The sequence below is a fragment of the Hyperolius riggenbachi genome, chromosome 1 (genome assembly GCF_040937935.1).
Source record: "Hyperolius riggenbachi isolate aHypRig1 chromosome 1, aHypRig1.pri, whole genome shotgun sequence".
Taxonomy (NCBI): Eukaryota; Metazoa; Chordata; class Amphibia; order Anura; family Hyperoliidae; genus Hyperolius; species Hyperolius riggenbachi.
Genome location: NC_090646.1, coordinates 339546552 through 339560092, shown reverse-complemented (window position 1 = coordinate 339560092; position 13541 = coordinate 339546552). Strand labels below are relative to the sequence as shown.

General features: G+C 42.1%; 1 protein-coding gene across 1 annotated transcript in view; it reads right to left on the bottom strand.

Annotated features, from left to right (window-relative positions):
• ATP5F1D (ATP synthase F1 subunit delta) overlaps positions 1-13541 on the bottom strand; it is a 95442-nt gene that overhangs the window by 70559 nt on the left and 11342 nt on the right. The gene's annotated exons all lie outside the window — the stretch shown is intronic.

The following is a 13541-nucleotide window of genomic DNA, read 5'->3' as shown; positions in this document are numbered from 1 at the left end:
ACAGAGATATAGAGAGAGACAGAGATATAGAGAGAGACAGAGATATAGAGAGAGACAGAGATATAGAGAGAGACAGAGATATAGAGAGAGACAGAGATATAGAGAGAGACAGAGATAGAGAGAGACAGAGATAGAGAGAGACAGAGGCCCATATGCAATTCTCTTTTTCACCTGAGTTTTCTCCTAGGAGATCATTTTTCATTTTCAATTTTAAATAACTTTCCAGCACTTTTCAACTAAAAATGTACCATAAAGTAGGTGAAAAGGTACTATCAAAATTATTTTGAGTATTTTCTTGCTTTCTGGTGGCTTAAAAGGCATTTTATTGACAAGTTTAAAAATATCACCTAGGAGAAAACTATGGAGAAAAAGTGAATTGCATATGGGCCAGAGAGATAGTATGTATGTATGTATGTATGTATGTATGTATGTATGTATGTATGTATGTATGTATGTATGTATGTATGTATGTATGTATGTATGTATGTATGTATGTATGTATGTATGTATGTATGTATGTATGTATGTATGTATGTATGTATGTATGTATGTATGTATGTATGTATGTATGTATGTATGTATGTATGTATGTATGTATGTATGTATGCATGCATGCATGTATGCATGCATGTATGCATGCATGCATGCATGCATGTATGCATGCATGTATGCATGTATACATACATACCATAAATACCATACATACCATACATATAAAATTGATTGCAAAAAAAATTATGGTTGAAAATTGGAAATTGAAACACTTTTTGCACGGAAATCCTGGGGAAATTGAACGCCAGGGTGGTTAAGGTGCGTACAGACGCACTACCGCCGGCAACGAAGGGTCCGCCGGACCTTCCCACTGGGCGGCCATTCAGCCGACAGTAGCACTGCTGTCGCTGGAACGTCCGCCCAGCGGGAGGGTCCGGCGGATCTGTTGCCGGCGGTAGTGCGTGTGTACGCACCTCAAAGGGGAACTGAAGAGAGAGGTATATGGAGGCTGCCATGTTTATTTCCTTTTAAGCAATACCAGTTGCCTGGCAGCCCTTCAGACTTTAAAGTCAGATCTGACAAGACTAGCTGCATACTTGTTTCTGGTGTTATTCAGATACTACTGCAGAGAAATAGACCAGCAGGGCTGCCAGGCAACTGGTATCGATTAAAAGGAAATAAATATGGCAGCCTCCGTATACCTCTTACTTCAGTTCCCGTTTAAAAGGTAATCCTGAGAAGGAAGGCCAGAGGTAACCATGTGTATAAGAATTTAGATAAGAGCCAGGTGCAAACAAATAGGCATTGTAAAAATAGTTGGGAGTCTCTGAGAAGAGCTTCAAATGATTCTTCCAGGGACTTCCCAGACTCCTCAGCACCGAGAATACACACGATGCTAGTGAATTCCTGCTTATGTGTTATTGAGAGAGACAATCATTTTGCATTTATATAGCGCCAACATCTTCTGCAGAACTTACAGAGTATATATGATAGTGTCACCAACGGCCCCTCAGAGAAGCTCACAATCGAATCCCTACCATACTTATATGTCCATTGTAGTCTAGGGTCAACTTTAGGGGGAAGCCAAGTAACTTATTTGTACAATTTTGGTGTGTGGGAGGAAACCGAAGTGCCCAGAGGAAACACAGACAGACATGGAAAACATACAAACTGTGTAGACAGCGGTGCCCTGAGCGGGATTTGAACAGAGGACCTAGCGCTGCAAGGTGAAACTGCTATCCACTACGCCGCCATATTACTATTTTTAAGGGTAAAATTAATCAATATAATCGAGGAATGTGTGTATCATGAGTCACAGTATGAGTGTATTGGCGTTAGTGTTTAATTCTGGTACGGACAGATGAAATTATGTAAATTCTCAACAGAATAAGACAATAGTTAATTACAGCACAGAGCTGGAAATGAGGGAATAACGAGGTTATTGAAACAAAGGTGGTAAATCCAAGTCAGTGAAAAAGACTCAAATATTTATAAGCTTTCAGTCCGTCAGGAGAAAAGTGCAATAAAAATGTTATTTGTCTTGTCTTAACTGTGTCTCAATAATGACAGCCTGAAGGTCTCCAGCTCAAAAAGCCTACCGACCCATCCTAATGGTTTGCAGCAATAAGAACATTTGCCCAAAGCTAGGACTGTGCCTTCTACCTTACCATCACAAAAGAGTGGACTGCAGGAGTCATAGAAGGACCCAGGAGGACTCCAATGCCAACAGACTTTACAGCATACAAATCCATGTTATCCCAAGACAAATCAGGCAAGAAACCAAGTACTTTTCATTTCATCCCCTTTTTATTTACAATTTGCTATACTGTTTATGTGTTAAGGTGCGTACATACACACACACCTCTTGACTTTGTTGCCTGTCTGGAATCGGGACCCAATCCCCTAATGTGACATCGCTGGGCTAACTGTACAGGCGTACGTCAGCTATGTAGCAGATGATGTGTTTTGTTGCCATTCCAAGAGGTAGGTGTATAGGGACAATGGAGCAGCGCGTGTGCGACGCCATGCAGCAGACGGGAGAGCAGTGCAGACAATGATCGATCGGTCGTCAGGCAGATTGCGTGTTGAGGGGCAGCAGCCGCTGTACGCATACTAGACCATCGGCTAAGGCAATAGTAATTGGCCACCTTAGTCAGTGTGTGTACAGGCATTAACTTTGAAATGGTTCTATAATCACTGTTAATTAAATGATTAAATCAATTAAGGTTATCCTGTTATGAGTATTCACAGACATCTGCACAGAGTAACTGGTTAAACTAAGGTTGTTTTATATAACTGTTCCTTTTCAGGTCATGTCGATGTATACACGTGGTGGCAACTAACCTGCCCCCATCCCATAGAGATTTTACAATATGTATCTTGTGGCAGCAATTAGATAATCTCTCACTAGTCTCTGCAAAGCGAAAAACACCAACCGTCTTAGTAACTTTTCATGAAGAAAGTCTATAGTTTTCATGGTGTGGCTAATTTCCTAGACAGAGCAGAGAGGAGACTGACTGTTGCTCCACTCAAATTTCTTGTTTTTATCACCATCTGCTGGCTGGAAGTAAAAAGTCGGCATGCGTGCACTAAATTGAATGTGATACGTTACACTGGGCATACACTATAAGATTTGTAGACGACCAGGAAAGAGATTGACATATACAGATTGTAGTTTACTAAAGAATAATGGATTACATTCCGGCAAGAACCCGTTCTAATATTGATGGCACTATCTCCACTAGCTTTGGTACCGTTTGATGCAGTACAAATACATGCAGTTCATCAATCAAATGCAAATAGCCTTTCCAGATCAGCATCCTATCTATCTATAAATAAAACACACAAGAGGGCCTCAATTTACTAGATTATATTCTGTGTTCTTTAAAACAAGTCCAACGTATTAAACATCAAATACACGTCCATCTTTAGGGGGGAAAAAATGTATATGCAAGATGCTTAGGGTGTCTGTAGGATGTGTGTGGGGTGGAGAACAACATACCGCATGGGTGTCTGGAACCGGAGATGTGCTAAAAGGATTGGCTTGACAGCAGAAAACAGGTTCTAAACTCTATAGTATCTATTATTTCTAATCTACCTTGTTCAGACATCCACTTTGGTACATAAAAAGGTGAGATTTTGAGCATTGGTGTGTCCAACTTGTGTAGAACTTTGTTGCATTCTAGTATCGCATCACTAACAGATGTTGCATGGCGCAAAAGGTGACAGACTTGTAGAACGTGTGGCTAGAACTTCAGCAGATGTAATGCAGGAATTCTATTTTTTAGCTAGGTGATTCGAGGCCACCAAGCAAAAGAAATAAACATCAGGCCCTGTGAGCAAGTTGCTAAGCTCTGTATTACGACACTGTACATCCAGATACAGCAGGAAAACAATGGCCTCTATTCACTATGCTTATCTCCTGTCTTTAATAACGTTTCTAGAGTTATCACCATGGTGATGAGGCATGTAGTATTCAGGAAACATTTTACCTCAGGCAAACCTAAAGTTAACTCTTCTGTCTTTAAGTTAACTCTTCAATCCTTAAAATAACTCCAGAATTCTAAAGTTAAAGACAGGCTGTTAACTGCATGTGAAAAAACCTACAGAGGAGGTAACTTAAAGAGACACTGAAGCAAAAAAAAAAAAAATGATGATATTATGATTTGTATGTGTAGCACAGCTAAGAAATAAAACATTAAGATCAGATACATCAGTGCAATTGTTTCCAGTACAGGAAGAGTTGAGAAACTCCAGTTATCTGTATGCAAACAAGCCATTAAGCTCTCCGACTAAGTTAAAGGGGAACTGAAGAGAGAGGTATATGGAGGCTGTCATGTTCATTTCCTTTTAGACAATACCAGTTGCCTGGTAGCCCTGCTGATCCTTTGCCTCTAATACTATTAGCCATAGCCCCTGAACAAGCATGCAGCAGATCAGGTGTTTCAGTGGTTCAGACTTATAAGTCTGATCTGACAAGACTAGCTGCATGCTTGTTTCTGGTTTTAATCAGATACTACTGCAGAGAAATAGACCAGCAGGGCTGCCAGGCAACTGGTATTGATTAAAAGGAAATAAACATGACAGCCTCCATATACCTCTCTCTTCAGTTCCCCTTTAAGGTAGCCATACACTGGTCGATTTGCCATTAGATCGACCAGCTGACAGATCCCTATCTGATCAAATCTGATCAGAGGGGGATCGTATGGCTGCCTTTACTGCAAACAGATTGTGAATCGATTTCAGCCTGAAACCGATCACAATCTGTTTAGCTACTCCTGCCGCCTGTCCCCCCCCCCCCGTATACATTACCTGACGCTGGCTCCCGGGCATCTTCTCCGCGCTGCACGGCTCTGTTCCAGCTCCATCCCGGCGCTTCCTGTGTCACTCCGTGACCAGGAAGTTCAAATAGAGCGCCCTCTATTTGAACTTCCTGGTCACTGCAGTGACACAGGAAGCGCCGAGATGGAGCCGGAACAGAGCGGTGCAGCGCGGAGAAGACGCCCGGGAGCCAGCGTCAGGTAATGTATACCTGATCGGATCGGCCGCCGCTAGCGACGCGCTCCCTACCCGCGGGCGTTCGAGGGTAATTTCCCGCACGGCGCGATCAGCGGGTGCGTTTACCGCGAACGATTAGCAGCAGATTCGATCCCAGGATCGAATCTGCTGTCGAAACGGCCGCGAATCGGGCCAGTGTATGGCCACCTTTAGTCGTCGAGAGGGCTGTTTTCTGACTTTTATTATCTCAACTGTTCCTGGACTATTTACTTTTCCTCTGCTAGAGGAGAGGTCATTACTTCACAGACTGCTCTGAAACCCTAAGCCTAAGCTAGCTAACGGGTAGATTTATTTTAGGTAACCCTCCAGGACAGGTAACTACGAGATTTGGCCCCTCCCAGGAAACAGGAAACATCCACTTGGTCTCTCTATAAGTTTAGATCCACCGCAGGTGTCCGGCAGTATGTATTCAAGAAACCCTGAACATGGTCTACACACCAGACTACCCTAATTATACATTGCAATTTATCATATATACACATAACGTATACAGTATTACATATATATGATATACATATACATATACTTAATTTTAAAATGGGTGGGTTCGCAACCTGTCCTGGAGGGTTACCTAAAATAAATCTACCCGTTAGCTAGCTTAGGGTTTTTCCAGTAACCCTCCAGGACAGGTAACTACGAGATGATGAGCGAGAAATAAATCTCACCAACCTTAGGGCGGGCTGACCGCTTGCAGGACTTCTCTTCCAAACTCCCTTGTAGTCATCCGATTCAACTTGTAGTGGCACATGAATGTGTTGATATTTTTTCATGTCGCCGCTTTACATATCTCCATTGGAGACACTCCAGCTCTGTAAGCTCAGGTCGTAGCCGTGGCCCTGGTATAATGAGCCTTTACTTCACCGGGAATTTCTAAATTCATGTTTTTATACGCTTCCACAATGCACAGATTGATCTATCTATAGTCTTTTTTGATGCCTTCTGGCCTATTAACTTGCTAGAAAAATTAAATAAATGTTCTGCTTTTCTGGTATCTTTAATTTCTTTAGCTATTCTATTAGATTTTTCCTTACATCTAACATACGCCATTTATTTCCTTTTCCTTCATGAATCATTTTAAGGATCTATAACCCCAGATTGTTAAAGAGACTCTCACTGTAACAAAATTTTCAGCCTTATTTCTTCTATCCTAATCACATCTTAATCACTCTTACTGTAAAGAACCCTTTCCTAAATAAATGGCTAAAACGTTTTTCCTCCATGCGCAGATCATGTCCTCTAGTCCTTTGAGAAGGCCTAGGGACAAAAAGCTCATCCGCCAAGGTATTATATTGCCCTCTGATGTATTTATACATGTTAATTAGATCCCCTCTAAGGCGTCTTTTCTCTAGACTAAATAAACCCAGTTTATCTAACCTTTCTCGATAAGTGAGACCTTCCATCCCACGCATCAATTTTGTTGCTCGTCTCTGCACCTGCTCTAAAACTGCAATATCTTTTTTGTAATGTGGTGCCCAGAACTGAATTCCATATTCCAGATGTGGCCTTACTAGAGAGTTTAACAGGGGCAATATTATGCTAGCATCTCGAGTTTTTATTTCCCTTTTAATGCATCCCAAAATTTTGTTAGCTTTAGCTGCAGCTGCTTGGCATTGAGTACGATTATTTAACTTGTTGTCAATGAGTACTCCTAAGTCCTTCTCCAAGTTTGATGTCCCCAACTGTATCCCATTTATTTTGTATGGTGCTAGACCATTAGTACGTCCAAAATGCATGACCTTACATTTGTCAACATTGAATTTCATCTGCCATGTATGTGCCCATATAGCCATCCTATCCAGATCCTGTTGCAATATGACACTATCTTCCTGAGAGTTAATGATTCTGCACAATTTTGTATCATCTGCAAAAATAGCAACATTGCTCACTACTGCATCTACTAGGTCATTAATAAATAAATTGAAGAGCACTGGACCCAGAACAGACCCCTGTGGGACCCCACTGCTAACAGTCTCCCATTTTGAGTATGATCCATTGACCACAACTCTTTGTTTTCTGTCCATTAGCCAGTTCCCTATCCATGAACACAGACTCTTCCCCAGTCCTTGCATCCTCAACTTTTGCACCAGACTTTTGTGGGGAACAGTGTCGAAGGCCTTTGCAAAGTCCAAGTATATCACATCTACAGCATTCCCAATATCCATATTAGCATTCACTACCTCATAAAAGCTGAGCATGTTAGTCAAACAGGACCTGTCTTTAGTAAACCCATGTTGATGCTGAGAAATAAGATTATTTTCTACTATGAAGTCATGTATAGTATCTCTTAGTAACCCCTCAAATAGTTTGCATACAACTGATGTTAAACTTACAGGTCTATAATTTCCTGGATCAGATTTTTTGCCCTTCTTAAATGGGAAAACGTGGGCTGTACGCCAATCCACTGGGACTCTGCCAGTTGCAAGAGAGTCACAAAAGATAAGATAAAGGGGTTTATCTATAACTGAACTTAATTCCCTTAGGACCCGAGGATGCATGCCATCCGGGCCAGGTGCCTTGTCTATTTTTAATTTATTTAGTCTTGCCTTCACTTCTTCCTGCGTTAAGTATTTAATATTACAGTTAGAAGATTGAGACTCTTCCGCCTCTGTAGTTTGCAACAGTGCTGTTTCTTTTGTGAAGACAGAAGCAAAGAAAGCATTTAATAACTCTGCCTTACCTTGGTCATCCACCATTGAGTTCCCATCCTCATCCTTTAGGAGTCCTATACAGTCAACCTTTCTTTTTTTATAGTTAATGTACTTGTAAAACTTTTTTGGGTTAGATTTGATATCCTTAGCGATTTGTTTTTCAGCTTCAATCTTTGCCTGCCTAATTTCTTTTTTACAATTTTTATTGCACTCCTTATAATTGCTTAGTGCAGCCTCTGTCCCCTCCTGTTTTAAGACCTCATTTTTACCTGCAGCTTTTTCAATCTGCTGTAGTAATCGCAGTTCTGCAGCTTCATTAATAAGAGGTGGCCTGTAGCATACCCCAATAAGCAATTGGCAACTTTTATTTCCACCATGAATATTTACCCAAACGGACTCCACATCTTCGCAATCTTCCTCCATCTCATCGTTGAGGACAGCTGTAAGAGAATTTTTAACAAAGAGACAAACCCCTCCACCTTTTTTCCCTGTTCTATCCCTCCTAAACACATTGTATCCTTTTAAATTAGCTATTCAGTCATGGCTTTCATCCATCCATGTCTCGGTTATTCCCACAATGTCATATCCTTTGTCATTCAGAATGAACCTGCTATATTATCCACCTGCTATATTCAAAGTCCACTCCACAATCGACGTTTGAGTCCGACTGAGGAAGTCTGCAAGATTGTTCATTGAGCCCTTTAGGACATACAACTGCGAACGACTTCAGATTGTCCTCTGCTAACACTAGACTCTCTAATGTTGGGAGATACACGATACGTTTCTGTATCGTGTACCAAGAAGCGTATCCGGCCAGCTGATAATATTCAGCTGGCCCGATCATGCCGCTCGACCCGCGCCCACTCGATTCCTGCCGGCAGACAATGGCAGGGAATCGGGCGCTTATAAGGAAGGGGACGAGCTGCAATCGATCTGCGCGCACGAGCGGGAATGCGCTGGCATCGAGCCGCTGGCTCGATCCGGCACAATAAACGAGCCGTGTATGCCCAGTATAACGCTAAGTTCATCAACTTGAACAATTTTGTTCCCCTAAGACAATTTTTCGTTTATCACAAATCCTAGGCACAGAATTATCCGAGATGGTTGTATTTGAAATCTTTCTATGCTGATTACTCATCCAGCTTTTTTCAGTTCTGTAATCACTACCTCTATGATGCATTAACTGGTAAGGAATTAATTTCTTTCCTGTGAAGTTTGGCAACTATTTACTAAATCATTTTTGTAAATATTCTGGGTGCCGATTTTATTCTAAAGGAAAGGCAACTGAATTGAAAGTGATACCTTCAGTTTTCGTTCAATCAGTACCTGTCAATAAGCATCTTTCAGACCGATGCCTATTCTGTATCCTCCTGGAATCAGAAGAGTCCAGACTATGTAAACTGACTCCATTCAGAAACTTCATCCCTATATTTAAAGTGCGAGCAACTAGTGTAGTTGCTGCAGCAGGCTGAAACTTTTCACCAGTAGCTGTCCAAGTTTTCTTTTAAAACAAACTTTTTTTTTTTTTTTTTTTTGAAGGTTCTTTTATATTATCAATGCCTTCAAAAGCTAATTCATTTTAATTTAAGAAAAGACACCATCCAACTTAGGAAACTTTGTGGTGAGTTAGTTGGCAAAACTCTACATATCCTGGCATGCAAAAGCGAATGCAGATTTGCTTGAGCAGAGTCTCATGAATAAGCTAATTAGGCCTTATCTGCAACGTCAGGTATATAAGGGTTCATCTGGTGTTAGATGCACACAGCCTTTATGCAATATAACTTAGGACACTTGTCCCAGTGTTAGCTATGCTCTTATGAAAAAGGAAAAAAAAAACTTTTCCTTTGTAGTATGTACAAAAAATCCTAGTGGTTGGCCTTCTACTCCTGCATATAATTCCTCATGTAAAGAAGTCCTTTGTGGCTTGTCAGTTTTTTAAAAACTAATGCATTATACAAAGCTTTTCAGTTTCACTTGATGCAAATTTAACTCTTTCAGATTTGCTTTGCATACTCCTCTTTACCCTCAGAATCAAAAACATTCTCTGGTTTAGAATCAGACAAAACTGTCTATTAGATTTAACTGTAGCTTTCTTATGCACAAACCACCGTCCAACAGATACATTACTAACAATTTCATCTGATATGGAAGCAGGTATATTGTCAATAACTGGCGGAGTTATAATCACCCCAGCCCATGCAAAAAAAGTAGTTTCAACATTAATTGGCACAAGGACTTTTATCTGTAACAACATTAACAGGTGCTTGTGTAGCCGAAACCACCATTGCTTCTCTGAAAGCCTTAATTAACTCAATCATTTCACTTCTCATTGCATTCATTAAGTATTTATATGAAGTAGCAGACTCCTGATTAAGCAGTGCAATTATGCCTGCTTAATCCAGTTTTAGCACATACATGTGTCCACTTAGTATTGCACATAGGGCAACGTTTGGACCTGGGCCTGTCAGTTTAATCAGCAGTATTTTACTCTGAAAAAACGACAAAACAACCCTAGTCAAACAAACCATTTTAGCTAAACAAACAATTCTTAGCTAAACTTTGCCCCAACAGCTAAGGCTAGCTGTAAAAACGAATCCAAATCAGTTTTATCTCACCGCTCCTGCGTCTTGTTTGTTTGGATCCGTCTCAGGCTTGTCGGCTTTGGTATCCTTCTTGGCCTCCTGCCTTGAATCCCAGCCTCCTGAGCAGCGTTTATCTCTCACACAGTTTAATGGATAGTGAAAGTGAACGCCGAACCGCTGTAGCTCTTCCCTTCTGGCGTGCGGAAGTGACGTTACAGCAACACCGGAAACGTCCGTGCCGCCATCTTGGTTGAGGGAAACCATGCGCATAGCCTCCGCTTACCGCTTTGTCTCCCCCATCGTCCAACAACCGTGCCAGCGGCCTCTGCCAAAAGAGCGTCTTCGCTACAGCCTCCCCACTGTCGCCATCACCTGAACATCATGCGTTTGGGGGAGGTAAGCCACTGGTTCCACACTACTGAGCTCCGCATTTATCGGTCAGCATAAATCCCCAGCAGCATGCCCAAAGCCCTTAGCCGCCCAGGCTCTCCAGGACTCGGACACCTTACAGAGAGACCTGTTCCAGGGAACAGGAAACATCCATACTGCCGGACACCTGCGGTGGATCTAAACTTATAGAGAGACCAAGTGGATGTTTCCTGTTTCCTGGGAGGGGCCAAATCTCGTAGTTACCTGTCCTGGAGGGTTACTGGAAAAAGACTCATTTTGAATGCTGAGTGTTGTGTAATGTGCACATATTATAGAATGATGCAATGTTAGAAAAAAACACTATATACCTGAAAATAAAAGTATGAGAATATTTTCTTTGCTGCTAATCTTCTAGTAATTATTCATAGTACACAACCAATTCACTATATCATATATTTTTTTTCGCTTCAGTGTCTCTTTAAGGAATGAAGAGATAAGATAACTCTCTCACTGTGTGGAGGTATGTTTTCTCTTGCCTTATCTCCAGCATGATCTTAGTGAATTGAGGCCATTACTGCCTACAGCGTTTAAAGTGCATTAGAAAGTGACTGGCTAGGGAAAACTGTTCCTATGTTTCAACTTTCAGTTAAATAAAAAAAAATTATATATTTATACTAGTCCCACTTCTTAAAGGACTCACGAGGCGACTAACTATTTTTACTCACCTGGGGCCATTTCCAGCCCCTAGAAGCCATTTCAGTCCCTCGCTCAGCTCCAGTCCTCCTCTGTGTCCCGCTGACCGCCCGTAAAGAGTGGCTACTACTGCGTAGTATACACCAGGTGATGTGGATGCCCTGCCCACGCAGGAACAGAACCGCCACCACTCTTTATGGGCAGTCAGCGGGACTCTGAGGAGGACCGGAGCTGCGATAAGGGACTGAGATGGCTGCTAGGGGCTGGAAGAAGCCCTAGATGAGGAAAAATAGTTATTGTCGCCTTGTGAGTCCTTAGGACAACTGAGGTGAGATAGATATAGATGCTGCCATATTCATTTAAAGTCAAACTTGAGTACAAGAACCTGCAGCACACCATGAAGTACATAAAACACAGTAAACTTCGTCGGTACAACCCAGAAGACAGTATCTGATGTTTCACATGCAAGATATTTAGTCACAGTTCTTTACAATGAGCATTCCACACTGTGCCTCATGTTGGTTTGGTTTTTTATATTGTTTATGGAATGCACCGAGAGAACGGTTAACCACCTTAGCGGTATGGACGAGCTCAGCTCGTCCATTACCGCCAGAGGGTGCCGCTCAGGCCCTGCTGGGCCGATTTACATGAAATAAAGAGCAGCACACGCAGCCGGCACTTTGCCAGCCGCGTGTGCTGCCCGATCGCCGCCGCTCTGCGGCGATCCGCCGCGAGCAGCGGCGAAAGAGGGTCCCCCCAGCCGCCTGAGCCCTGCGCAGCCGGAACAAATAGTTCCGGCCAGCGCTAAGGGCTGGATCGGAGGCGGCAGACGTCAGGACGTCGGCTGACGTCCATGACGTCACTCCGCTCGTCGCTATGGCGACGATCTAAGCAAAACAAGGAAGGCCGCTCATTGCGGCCTTCCTTGTTTATTCCGGGCGCCGGAGGCGATCAGAAGAACGCCTCCGGAGCGCCATCTAGTGGGCTTTCATGCAGCCAACTTTCAGTTGGCTGCATGAAATATTTTTTTTTTTATTTAAAAAAAACCCTCATGCAGCTGCCCTGGCGATCTTAATAGAACGCCAGGGTGGTTAATCAACTCATGAGGCTAGCGCCAACTACAGGCCCTTCCCCGGTCTTTAAATTTTTGGAATCAGGTATACTATAAAGATTGCATCTAATTAAAAGGACAACAGAGGTGAAATGTGACATGATGAGATAGACATGTGTATTTACAGTGCCAAGCACACAAATAACTATGCTGAGTTCCTTTATTGGAATTGGAAACAGGTCAGTCCCATCAGCCAATCATGGTTGTACATACCATGTGATTGTTTGTACAACAGACATTTTATAGCACCTTGCACTGTTTGCACTTGTTACCCCGATGAAACCCTCTTTAGGAGGGTGAACCTAATCCACATGGCTGCTTTAAAGTGTAACTGTCAGGTATACAATAAAAAAACATCAATTATTTTTATCTGGTAAAGTAATAAGGATGCTAACCAGGCAATCCAAAAGTATAAAAAAAAAAAAAAAAACAAAAAAAAAAAAACTATTATTTGGTACATTGCCGCACAAAGGAAGTTGCAGGGCATGCTGGGTTGTCCTTTTTTACTTCTCTACTTTCTCCTCAGACTTAACTAAAGCAGCCTGATTGGTTAAAGCCTCTTTCCCCTCCCACACCTCTGTTCCTCTCTGATTAGCCAATATTTCTCATGCTGAGACAATGCACTTTCTATAGTGGAGGGCGGGCAATGCATACACAATCAGGCAGAGGAGAGTAAGGGTGCATACACACATCAGACTATAGTCTTTGGAAACTGAAAGATCACAGACCAATCTTACCACCCTTCATGTAGTATGAGAGCCATACTCTACACAGTCATTTCTATGGAGCTGAACTCCACATTAGAAAAAAAATCTTTGCAAGATGCTGCACACACAGATGCTGTACAGACACAAAAGATCAGTATCTGCAAAAGATCTGTTCCTGCCAAAAATCCGTTCCTGCAAATTGCAATGATAGTCTATGAGATCTGCAGATCATCATACACACATGATTTAACTGACATTCATCTGCAGATCAAGCAATCATCCGCAGATCTGAAAATCCATCCTGGTGGATCTGATCTGAAGATGAATGTCAGTTAAATCATGTGTGTATGATGATCTGCAGATCTCATAGACTAACATTGCA